Below are 13,266 nucleotides of genomic sequence, written 5' to 3'. Positions count from 1 at the left end.
TCTGAGGCCCAGCTTATGGGCACTGTTTTTCACATTCAGGTATAGGATATTAATAGCATCCCCTGCCTTAAGACGCGTCTTTAAACAGAAGACAAAATCTTAAGCAAAACGTTCAAAGTCAACAGCTTTAATAAAACGCCTAATACACATTTAGAAAAACTTCTAGGCATCTTAAAATAGAGTGTTGCATTTAATCATCAGAACCCCCTGTAATGGAAAGAAAGAAAGAAACCAAGAACTTTGGGGGTAATGTAGCCAGGTTGAGGGGGGAGCCTTGGGAGTGGGCTGGGTGTCTTACTGACAAGGTCAGAAGAGTAGGGCTGGGGACAAGCTGTCACTGGCCTGGATTCTGTTTAGCTGGTTCCTCTCTTCACACACACACACACACAGAGCACAGCACAAATGCCTTTGGGGGTTCTTGCGGAGGGGGAGATACTAACATCTAGCCCACGCCCAAGCCTCGCATTTTGCATTCCCTGCACTCTGAGGGGCAGCCAAGGGTGTGCAGGGGGTTGGGAGGGGCATCTAGAAGGAGAAGGACAAATTTAAAAGGAAAGATTTACGAGTCCATGAAGATGTTTCTCCCAGACTCCTGAGTGCAGGAGTATGACTTATTTATTTTATTTTCATTTGTAACCAAAACCTTCCCCTGACTCCCATTGGCCCCAGCTGAGAAGGGAGAGAGGGCCGGCCCGTCAGGCGTTGATCACCGGGCCAACGGGAGACAGTGTGGCGTGATGCTGACGCAGCCCACTGACAAGCCAGCGAGAGGCCCAGGGGAGCAGCTCTGAGCCGAGCAGCCAGAGCCAGGCAGGTAGGGAGCTGACAGCTGGGGAATTGCTAAGAGGCGCCGGGCTGGTGGGGGCAGGCTGGTGAAACAGCAGACTCAGAGAAGGTGTGATTCTGGGATGCGCAGACACTGTTGTTTATCAGCTTTCCTGGGCGTCTTCTCCACGTCCTCTGCTCCACCAAGCTCACCTCGTTTTCAATTTCCTCTCTCCCTTCCCCCACCTACGAGATCACCAGTCAGTTCCCATAATCTCTTTTCTGCAATGTTTGTCTCCCTGACTGCTTTTGGGAGAAGAAAGGGAGCAGATGAATACACATTAGTAACATCGAAATGTCACTTAGTGGTCAGCTCAAAAAGGACAGTCTTTGCTGGCCTCAAGGCAAACTATTGGATTGAGAGCTGCAAAGTCAGAAGAAAGAATGGGCTGGGAACTAAGGGGTGTCCACACTGGGGACTCGTGATGCAAAGGCACAGGGCTCCTGAGTTAGCAAAGGCTTGAGGACTGAAAGTCCACAGTTCCTAGAGGGAGGCATCCTAGGGAAAAGGGGAGCTGTGTCCCCAGGCTGGCATTCTCTTTTAGGGAAATAGAAGTTGAGAGGTAAAGGGGGAGCCAAGCTTCAAGCCTTTGGATAAGTCCTGAATTCTCTTCAGGACAGTGACCCAATACTGGCAGTCCCCTGCCCATTTATTGAGGATCACAGAGTCCCTTGCAAAGGCCTCCCATGTAGGAAAATCCATCATCCTTTTCATACAAAAATAACAAACAAAAATTAAGCAGAACTTTATTAATCAGGTTGCATTTACCTATCTTGCCTGTGACTTTTCTGGATAATGTCCAAAACAATGTGAAACCCATGCTGACACCTGTCTTGTCACTGAATATAATCAGCCAGTTCTCTTACACTAGACAAGGCAATATCATAATTTTCACTTATGGAATTATCAGGATAGACACTCCCTATCTGATGCCTGGATTACTCAGACTGATTTGAACCACAGATGATTCTCAGCTGCCCGAGGTCACATGCTCCCTGCTCCCAAGGACGTGTAGGTCTCTGCCCCTCCACCTCATTACTGGATAAGAGGTTATATCATTCCCAGTCTATAAATGGAACAATAAAGGCCTATTTGGGTGGAAGTGACTCCATGAGTCTGCCGCTTCATCTATTGTATTGGAAGGTGTGCCATTGGAGACATATTTCTGCATCACCAGAGGGCTTCATAGCTGAGTCATCATTATGAAACTTGCTTCAGTCCATCAAAAGTCAGAGCCTCAGAGCTTGCCTTCTAGTCCAAACTCTGACACCTGCTTCATGTAGAAGTCTTCAGGTCCAAGAGTCAGAAAGTCTGAGAATTACCACTTAGCAGTCATGTTAATCATATCACTTAAAATCTTCCTGTAGCTTCCTACTGCCTTTATGATAAGCCATAACCCATATTCAGAACTCTGTATGCCCTGGCTGTTACTCATCATTCTACCCTATCCCACACTTCTCTCCCTCTCACACTTTACTTCCAGCTGCACCAGCCTTCTTTCTATTTCTGAAGTCACTGGGCTTGTTTACACCTGGTTGTCTTCATACCTTTGTTCCCTCTGCCTGTGTTGTCCTAAAAGGAGCCTACTAATCATTCAGAGAAGGCAGTGGCGACCCACTCCAGTACTCTTGCCTGGAGAAGCCCAATGAACTGAGGAGCCTGGTGGGCTGCAGTCCATGGGGTCGCTAAGAGTCGGACATGACTGAGCGACTTCACTTTCAGTTTTCACTTTCCACTTTCATGCATTAGAGAAGGAAATGGCAACCCACCCCAGTGTTCTTGCCTGGAGAATCCCAGGGACGGGGGAGCCTGGTGGGCTGCCATCTATGGGGTCACACAGAGTCGGACACGACTGAAATGACTTAGCAACAATAAAGCAATAGTACCCCCAAAAATGGTTATATGGGGAAAATAATTTGAGATTTGATATGTTTTTTTGATCTCTCGAAGTCCTGGGTTCAATTCCCTGGGTCAAGAAGATCCCCTGGAGAAGGGAATGGCAACCCACTCTAGTATTATTGCCTAGAGAATTCCATGAACAGAGAAGCCTGGTGAGCTATAGTCCATGGGGTAGCAGAGACAGACCTGACTGAGTGATGAACACTTTCATGTCAGTCATCCTGGGAAAGATAAGAATCTTTCATTTGCTCATTAATTCATTCATTTAGCAGACATTAATGGTACTTACATGCCATCTGTCTCCTCAAACTTAAAATTTAAATTCCATGAAGACAGAAGCCTAGTCTGTCTTAGACTCCATCAGCATACAGAATGTGCTTGAGAAATGTCTGTTAAATAAATAAGTGAATGAATGAACACATAAATGAGTGTAATCTCAGACTAATCACTTAAACTTTCTGAGCCTCAGTTTTCTCATCTTATGACTAACACTAACATACTTGTCTGCTTCAAAGTGCGGAGAGAGTCTGAAATAAATATGTGTATGAGACCTAACAGAGCCTGAAGCAGGGATTAAGTACTGGTGCTTTATTTAGAGGGTACAATCCTAGAGCATCCAGATTGAAGGCAAAAGGAAACAAGACAAGAAAAACAGGAAGAAATGAAAAGATGATGCGTTACTGCATTGACCAGCACTTCATGTGAAGCCATCGTGTCACCACCAGTTACTTGACAGATATATTTGCAGGATTATGTGAGATATCCATGGAGAAACTAGACCTTGAGACAACCCATCAAGGAAAGATGAGGCATGATGAATATTCACCCATTGAAAAACTTACTGCCCCGTACTTCCGGATTGCCCCATGCCTCTACCCCTTGAAAGTACCCAGAAAGTCTACTCCTACGTCCTTCTGAAAGAGCATAGTCTGAAAGTTTGTCCAAGTCTGAAAATTTCTGAAAGAGCCAAAGTCTCCAGGCCTGTGGAAGATTGACCACAGTGGTGACACCCCACAGCCCCACAGCTTCAGGAAGGGCAGCTCCTCAGAACAAGGAGCTGAGTCCAGGCCAGGAGGTGAGTGAGGATGAGAGAATCCAGTGAGGATGAAAAGATACACATACACTATTTCTGATAAGGTATCTGAAAGCAGTTTGAACGCTATAAAGTCCAAAACAATGACAAATGTTGCTGTCTTATTGGTCTAAAAAAAAAAATCAAGTGTGTTTTCACCTCATAGTCTGTGCACTTGTATAAGTTTGATAAGCTTTCAATCAGACAGTGCAAATGAAAAGAAGTCTCTTCTGTTTGCATTGCTATTGTTGAAACATCCCTCTCTGAAATAAGCCACCTTATCTCCCATAAAAAATTCTTTTGTCCAAAATGGAAACATAAATGTGTTCTGTTAAAGTGGGCATTTTTCTTGTTATGTTTATTTAGTTTCTGTTCTTGAAAGAAAACACAGCAAACATGAGCAATTCATATGGGAGATACTTTTCAAGTAAACCTCTTGCCTCGTGATCCTTCCTCCATCACTCCTTTCTTGTAACAGTAGCTTCCTTGAGCCTGTTCTTATGTTTGTACATTGTCTACACTGTGATCAACTTTAACAGACCTCCAAAATGCCAGTAAATGTTAATAACAGAGAGCCCATGGAATGGTTAGACTGGAAAGACTTCCTAACCTGAAATGCCTCCACTAGCAGTTACATAACTTGCTGATATGTGGCCCCCTCATCAGATTTTCTCTACAAATCCCAAGCCTTTACTATTTAGGGTCAGCTTGAATTGAGGAGTCCCGTGTGTTTTGGATTTTCATTTCATTCCAGAGCCCAGTAAAATGAAATGCCTGGCACAGAGTAAGATGCATGCCCATGGACATGCACCTGTATAGTCATTAAGTGATTGAATGAATGAATGCAGTCAGTTTGCAGTAGAAATTTAAAACATTAAAAGTATAGCTTCTAGAACCAACATGTCTGGGTTCAAATCCCAGCTTTATCATCAAGCAGTGACACTGGAACGTTTGCTTAACCTCTCTGTGTCTCAGTTTGTGCCTTGGCTTACTCACCTGTAAAATGAGGATAAGTTCACAGTTCCTTTACAGCTTTGTTGTGACAATTAGATGATACATGGAATGTGAGTCTCTTAGCCCAATGCACTATCAAAAGTTAGCTTTGATAGTAATTTTGCATTTTTATTAGCTCCCCTCCTTGTTCAGCCTAGGTCTGGTTGAACCGTGAAGACATGCTTTGCTATCATGCCATCTGCCTTCACTGGTTCAACCAGATGCAGGTTTACATGTGTTAAATCCACTGTAAAGCCTGTCCTTAAAAATTTGTGTAGCCAAAGGGAATCTCATACTGGTCATGGCATTTATGTTACGTTGTGATACACCGTGTTTTTAAATGTGGTGCTGTCAACTGATTTAAGTATTTTATTGGACAATTTTACTGTTCTGGTGCCCCGAAGCTTTTTAAAGCAAGAACCAGTTTTTTAAATCAAATAGATAAATGTAAAGTCGTTGCACTTGAAATAACAGCAGTACAAGCAGTAGGGCCAGAATTTCCACTCTGGCTGTTTAATTATTTCCCTGAAGATTTTCCTAAAATTTAGGGGAAGAGCAGGTGGGGACAGGTGACTGAACTTTACTACCAACCTCCTAACCCCTTTACCGGGTGTCCCCCAGACTCCCAAGTCCACTTCCCTGAAGTTATTGCCAGGATCCAGGACACATGGCAATTTGCTCATCCTCCAGGGCAGAGGTAGTCTGACCTCAGCTATTTCTCAAGTCCCTTTGACATCCAGTCGTGTCTCCCCCATCACTGATGGAATAATGGATAATGAGTCATCATTTAGACTACTCTTGCAAACTGTTGCTTGTGTCTATTTTGTAAGCTGCAAATCACCTTACTTTTAGTACAAAGGAGCTCTCTACTGTCCAAAACATAAACTGTTTTCTTATAGAAACACTGAAATTAAAGAACTTTAAAAACTTTAGCATCACTAGTAGTAGAATATCCTAACCTTCCACGCCTCCTGCTATGACGCAGTATGGATCACTTTTGAAGAGCTCTTGACAACCTGAACTGAACTAAACCTTTGACCTAACTTCCAGTTTACAAGAAGTATAGGGAACAGAGGGAACATCACAATAGAACAATAAGAAAAATTCAGAATTTGGGAAGTTCTACAAGATAACTGGCCTAGCTTCTCAAAAAGTGATGTCATGGGGAAAAGTGGGGGTGGGATAAGTTTCAGACTAAAAGAGACTAGAAACACCAAATGCAATTGGTTGACGAAATAGAAAGGAACCAGGATTTGTTTCAGTTGATAAAGCCAGCATTATTCGGGGTTTCTGTGTCTTCCATGAGTCATAATATTCAAAGTTATTTCAATCGCAAGTATATGAGGTCAACAGTGAGCTATCCTCATACTGTGCCTGTCCTTGGGTGTTATAACAAAACAGGGCACAAGTGTACATGAAACTGTCTCGGGGCCAGAGTGAAACTAAAAACCAGGACCCAAACAACTGAATAGCTGAATATATTTTGAATTGTTCTTGTTTGGAGGATTTACTTCCCTGGAAAACACTTCAGGCTGCCACTTTCTATAAATCACTCTTCTGCTAGTAAAAATGAATTCTTGCATTGCAAGAGCTCAACATGAAATCTCATCTAGGCCCTTCTTCTGAGACATCAAGAGAGTATTTTATTCATTTATTTAAAATCTAAAAAGAAAACCACGGACATTCATCCCACCCATGTTTTCATTCCTCCTTTTATTCTTTGAATTTATTAAATTCCCACTGGATAGGAAGCACTTCTAGTACTTAGGTGAGAGCAGACAGCATAACTAAGAGTCATCAAGATTCTTGCTTCCTAGAAGTTACACTCTAGTAGGACAGTGAAAGCAGGTTAATAAGGAATAGTGAACAATAAAGAGTGGGGGTGTGGGGACCTACCTTAGATATCATGGTCCAGGAAGTCCTCCTGAGAAGGTAAACTTGGAATTAAGACAGTTGCTCACAGTTACCCATGTGGAGATTTGATAAAGGGCATTCCAGGTAGAGAATGCAAAGCTCCTAGGGTAGGAGCGAGCCTGGTGGACTTGAAAGACAGAAAGAAAGGCCGAGTTACTGAACCATGTGAATGACAGAGAGTGAAATGAAATGTAGGTTTTGGTTAGGAGATTGGACTTTATTCTAATTGCATTGGGCAGCCATTGGAGGGCTTGAAGCAGCAGAGAGGCATGATCTGATTTTCACTTGAAAAAGACCTCTCAGGCTGACGCTTTTGATCAGGGACTATCTCCTCACATTTAGCCCAGATTCCTCCTGCTACAATTAAAGTGCATTTTCTCTCCTCACAGTGAACAGATGCTATTTGGTGCTGATATTAGTTCAGATGCCTGAGGAAACATCAGATGGCTATATTAGGATCCCCAGAAGGCTAGAATGAATGTAGTAAGAAGACCAGGGTGATGATCATCAACCTGAATTACAATCAGAAGCCCCTGATAAAATTAAAACCTGTTTCCTTCCCCAGTGGTGGTAGGGCCAGTTGTTTCCTTAGCTCTCCCATAGCTCTCGCATTCTCATTGTTTCTCAGACCCCACTCCCCACCAAGCAATCCATGGCAGCAGCAACATTAACATGGTGGAAGACTGTGTCAAGTATTTATGGTAGGGAACATATTGTTGGTGTAAAAGATCATTAAAATATGGTGAATGGGACTCCCAGTGAATTCTCCCTAGCATCACAACAATTTAGATACAGAAAATTACAAAAATTAAAGTAAAATCATTTAATGTCTCTGGAAATTATCTTAAGGGCATAGAGCAAAAGGAGAAATACTCATGCAAAATAATCTGCTGAATTGCATAAGAACAAGCATCTATGACATGTCTGCCACCATCTGCTCCTTTAACTCCCATATCCTGGGCATGTGCAGCAAAGAAGAGAGGGGCCTCCTCTCCCTAAAGTGCACCGTCTGGGCTATGATTTCACCCCAGGAGTGGCATGTTGCCAGCAATATTTCTCATACACTAGCCCACTGTTGCAGAAGCTCTATTCCTAGGAAGAAAGATCTAGGGGATGGGGCGCCTTGCCAAGTCCTGCACCAGTTGTAGCTCACCGAAAGTACAAGGACCCTGATCACCCTTGCCCCAGCTCCATTATAGAGGTTCCGTTCAGAAAGGGCAAGCTGAGAAGGCCAGGGGCTGGCACTGCCCCATCCCCAACCAGTGCCCTCATAGAACTGGAGTAGAGTTCTAGTGTAGCAGCATGAGGGTCCCACCCAGGAGGTGAGGCAGACCTGAAGGATGAAGGATCCTGAAACTCTGCCTGAGGGTGTTAATCATTTGGAAAAGGAAGTAGAGATCTCTATGCTTAAGGGTGTTTTAAGAAACATTGGAGATCTTGAAGGTGAAGGTGAAGTTGCTCAGTCGTGTCTGACTCTTTGTGACCCCGTGGACTGTAGCCTACCAGGCTCTTCCGTCCATGGGATTCTCCAGGCAAGAATACTGGAGTGGGTTGCCATTTCCTTCTCCAGGGTATCTTCCCAACCCAGGGATCAAACCCAGGTGTCCCGCATTGGAGGCAGACGCTTTAACCTCTGAGCCACCAGTGAAGATCTTGGTAGAGAGTAATTGTAGATCTTGGTAGAGAGTAATTAACAGGAGAAGGATAGTTCCTGAAGACATGCAAAACAGCAGAGCAGCCAGAAGTTTAACAGAGAGAACTGGGAAAAGAGCAGCCAGGAAAAGCCCTCCTGGGAGCAGTCAGAGTCCAGGATGGAAGCCTTGCTGGCACAAGGGGCTTAAATACACCCCCTGACCAAACCATGAAGAGTAGGAATTCTGATCCAGGGTGACACCTAGGTTTAAAACTAAAATCACACTCGCCCCTAACAAACTGGCAGATTATGGGCATCCCCAAGGCTGAGCCCTCCTGGGAACAATCAGAGAAAGAAGCTCCAAGCTATAAGTCCTTCACTGAACATAGGGCAATAAACACAAATTCCCTGAACTGTAATAGCAGCCTCGAAGCCACATGGATGTCATAAAATATACAGCAAAAATCTGACTGGCTAAGGGAGATAAGTACTACCTTTGGCCAATAAGTGGCTTATGCCAACCCAGACCTAGGGATGACCCTTACTTAGGTGAAGAAAAGTGAAAGTGTGAGTTGCTCAGTCGTGTCTGACTCTTTGCAACCCCATGGACTACAGCCTGCCAGGCTCCTCTCTCCATGGGATTCTCTAGGTCAGAATACTGGATTGAGTTGCCATTTCCTTCTCCAGGGGATCTTCCCGACCCAGGGATTGAACCCAGGTCTCCTGCACTGCAGGCAGATTCTTTACCGTCTGAGCCACCAGGGAAGCCCTTAGGTAGACAGGCTTAAAAGCAAAAACAAGGGGGAAAATGTAAGTATGGATTAAAGGGGCTGCCCATTGAGGGGGAAATAGATGCCACATGATTAGTTCAGCCAAATCACTAAACAAATCAACAACTGACAAAGCCAACAACCACCACCATCCCTTGGGAGTAAGGAAGGGAATTGGTATCTAGAGTTGCTATAATATACTACCAAGAAATTCAGTTTCCAAAAAAAAATGTGAGACATGCAAAACAATAGTAATAAGCACACCTAGCTCCCAGATCTTGGTTTCTAATACTCTTCTCAACCAAAAGGAAACAGGATTTTCTTGGACAAATGACTGATTCTAGGACAGGGGCAAGAAATATACAAGATGAACCTGGAGTATTTTGCAATGACAGAAATAAGGAAGTGCTAAAAAATAAATTAAAACCCTACATTGATAGAGATACGCCAAAGGAATATAGGAACCGATTGAGAGAGCTCCCAGTGGCCAAGGTTAGAATCATTTGAGCAAAATAAATAAATAAAATGGCATTAGATTATAGCCCATAGCATAAAAATAAATATCATGTGCCCACACTGATATAAAAATGATTGAATAAGTAAATAAATAGGGAGAAGAGAAAAATCTCCTGGCAGGAGAATTCCAAATAAATTATGTAGATATTCTGTTCCTAATGAGGGAACCTAACTTCCCATTCCCTACGTGTAGACTGCTGACCTCCTTCCAAAGAATCAATATAGAAGATACAGCTAGGTGAGAGTACCTTTATGGTGGAGAAACCTGAGAAACATTATCTCAGCCAAATGATCAAGGTCAAGATCAACAATGATGAGTCAGGCTGATAGTATGTATCTTGACATGATGTAATGAAAACGGCCCTTGATCTCTATGATCAAGTAAACCCTATAATGCCAGTTTAATCATAAGAAAAACACTAGACAAATTTCAATAGAGGAGCATCTTAGCATTCTTCAAAACTATCAAGATCATCAAAAATAAGGAAAGTCTGAGAGCTGTCACTCCTAAGAGGAAACTAATATAATATTGTATTACATTACAAATATAATGTTCAAATTTGTATATTTGTTACAAATATATGTTCATATTTCCAAATATAATGTTGTATCATAGATGGTATCATAGAGGAAAGAAAATAAGTAAAAACTAAGGAAATCTGGGGTACATACCCAAAAGAGTCAAGAGCAGAACTCAGATATTTGTGTGCTCATGTTCACAGCGGCATTACTTCCAATGGACAAAAGGTGGAAGCAATCCAACTGGTCATCAACAGATGAATAAACAAAATCTGGTATGTACAAACAGTGGAATATTATTCAGTCTTATAAAGGAAGAAAACTTTGACATTGATGAAGTTTGAAGACATGATGCTAAATGAGATAAACCAGACATGAAAGGACAAATATTTCATAATTCTCCTTATATGAGGTAGCTAGTTAGTCAAATTCATGGTGATAGAAAACAGAATGGTGGTTGACAGGGGCTGAGCAGAGTGACGGTTGGAGCTAGTATTTAATAGGTACAGAGTTTCAGTTTGGGAAGATGAAAAGATGGATGGTGGTGATGGGTAGACAACAATATAAATGTACTAAATGCTACTGAACTGTACATTTTTGAGTGGCCAAAATGATAGCTTTCAGTTTTTTAAAGCTTAAATTTTTAAAAAGCTTTTAAAATTTTTTTTAAAAACTAAGACAATCTAAATCAACTATGGAATTTACTTAATATATCAATTGTTGTCATTGTTTCATTGCTAAGTCATATCTGACTCTTTGTGATCCCGTGGACTGTATGTAGCCCGCCAGTCTCCTCTGTCCATGGGATTTCCCAGGGAAGAATACTGGAGTGGATTGCCGTGTCCTTCTCTAGGGGATCTTCCTGACCCAGGGATTGAAACTGCGTCTCCTGCATTAGCAGGCAGATTCTTTACCACTGGGAATACTGGTTCTTTAATTGTAACAAATGTATTATACTAATGTAAGAAGTTACCAATAGGGAAAATTAGTGGTGGCATATATAGGGACTCTAATATTTTCTAAATTTTTCTATAAATGTAGTCAGTCAGTCAGTTCAGTCACTTTTTAGTTTGTCTGACTCTTTGTGACCCTATGAACCACAGCACTCCAGGCCTCCTTGTCCATCACCAACTCCCGGAGTCCTATTCTGAAAAATAAAGTCTACTTTTTTTTTTTTTTTTTTAATTTTATTTTATTTTTAAACTTTACATAATTGTATTAGTTTTGCCAAATATCAAAATGAATCCGCCACAGGTATACATGTGTTCCCCATCCTGAGTCTACTTTCTAAAAAAAAAAAAAAAAAAGGTAGTAAAAGAGACAGAAAAACAACAGGAAAAAAGACATGAGACACAGAGAACAAAACATCAGAATGTCAGATGTAAGTCCAACTATATCAATGATAACATTGAACATGAATGAGTTAAACAATCTAATCAAAAAGAGATTATCAGATTGGATTTAAAAAACAAAAAACAAAATCCAACTATCTGCTGGTAGAAGACATTAAATACCTTATATTGAAAGATACAAGTAAATTGAAAGTAAACAGATGGAAAAAGGTATATCATGTAAACAGCAACCATAAGAGAGCTAGGAGGGCTATACTAATGTCAAACACATTAAATAATGTGGTCACCCTGCTTACTGTACCAATTTTTGTGGGTCCCTTGCAAGATGGACCCTCCTTCCCAAAATTTGTTTCCAAATATAAGACCAATGCTACCACACCAAAGGGATAGGAAAAGATTCATTGCCTGAAAATGGGTTGAGAGAGCAGGAAAATGAGACTGACTTGAGATATTTTTGTTGTTGTAGCTAGGCAGTGAGGCCAGGTTGAGGGTTTCCATTTGTTGTTGTTGTTCAGTCATGAAGTCATGTCTGACTCTTTGTGACCCCATGGACTGCAGCACACCAGGCCTCGCTGTCCCTCACTATCTTCCAGAGTTTGCCCAAGTTCATGTCCATTGAACTGGTGATGCCATCCAACCATCTCAACCTCTGTTGCCCTCTTCTCCATCTGCCTTCAATCTTTCCCAGCATGGGTGCCTTTTCCACTGAGTTGGCTGTTTGCATCAGGTGGCCAAAATATTGGCGCTTCAGCTTCAGCATCAACCCTTCCAATGAATATTCAGGGTTGATTTTCTTTAGGATTGACTAGTTTGATCTCCTTGCAGTCCAAGGGATTCTCAACAGTCTTCTCCAGCACCACAGCTCAAAAGCATCAATTCTTTGACACAGCCTTCCTTATGGTCCAACTCTCACATCTGTACATGACTACTGGAAAGACCATAGCCTTGAATACATGGACCTTTGTCAGGAGGTGACGTCTCTGCTTTTTAATACACCGTCTAGGTTTCTCCTAGGGTTCCCATCCACTGCCACAGTAGAAATTTAGTCACTTATGAAGGGAACTTCAGGTTAAGGGAACACCAGCAGTGTCTCCAAAGAAGCCAGAAGAGTGTCCAGGAGGGAAAGAGAAAGCATTGACCATTTACAAAGTACTTCCCTGAGCTTCAGCACTTGTAGTGTCAGAAAGCAAGGTTAGATATATGCAGAGGGAAGAGTAGAAAAGAAGCAGAAAGATGACCACACTCCCTTCTCTGACTGCAACTGTCAGTCAAAAATAACACAGTGTAATGAGATGGAGAATGACTGTTAGGAGTTCTGACTCCTGGAGATTAAGGCACTGGAACCTAACTGATAAAAAGGAGACAGTCATGATGGAATCTGAAGAAAGAATATTCTAGGCAGAAGGAACACACAGAGTTCCTTGCTGAGCCCACAGCTTGTGTTCCATCAGTATAAACCCTACTAGTGCATCTCATAGAATGACTCACAAAATCATTGTTAGCTAAACAAATTCCCTCCCAGTAGCCTGGAGTTTTAGAAAAATATAATTTAAAGTCATCAAACACTTCATCCATATATACCACTCATATGCCAAGATTCAGCCCACTATGTGCCAAGTAAAAATCTCTGCTGGTCCTCACACATGTGATTATAATTTCTCTTCCATCTTGTATGTCACTGATACTGTATAACTTCAGCATGTGATTTGATAAGGGAATTTTGTGAATGTCATGTTCCTCTTTCTTTCTAGGAATAATGTTTTAATTAACTT

General features: G+C 42.0%; 1 long non-coding RNA gene across 3 annotated transcripts in view; it reads left to right on the top strand.

Annotated features, from left to right (window-relative positions):
- Positions 1–350: 350 nt before the first annotated feature.
- Positions 351–13,266, top strand: part of LOC138990077 (uncharacterized) — a 32,464-nt gene continuing 19,548 nt past the window's right edge. Inside the window, exons 1-2 of one of the 3 annotated variants that reach the window (XR_011466247.1) lie at positions 351–814; positions 10,346–10,417. This is a non-coding gene — a long non-coding RNA (uncharacterized lncRNA). Of the gene's footprint in view, positions 815–3,355; positions 3,801–10,345; positions 10,418–13,266 lie in introns of those variants that run through there. The other 2 variants (XR_011466259.1, XR_011466253.1) reach the window with 2 other exon arrangements.

This window comes from Bos mutus, chromosome 2, assembly GCF_027580195.1.
Source record: "Bos mutus isolate GX-2022 chromosome 2, NWIPB_WYAK_1.1, whole genome shotgun sequence".
In the NCBI taxonomy this organism is placed as follows: Eukaryota; Metazoa; Chordata; class Mammalia; order Artiodactyla; family Bovidae; genus Bos; species Bos mutus.
Note: the sequence above shows the minus strand (reverse complement) of the source record. Positions and strands in the feature narration are given on the sequence as shown.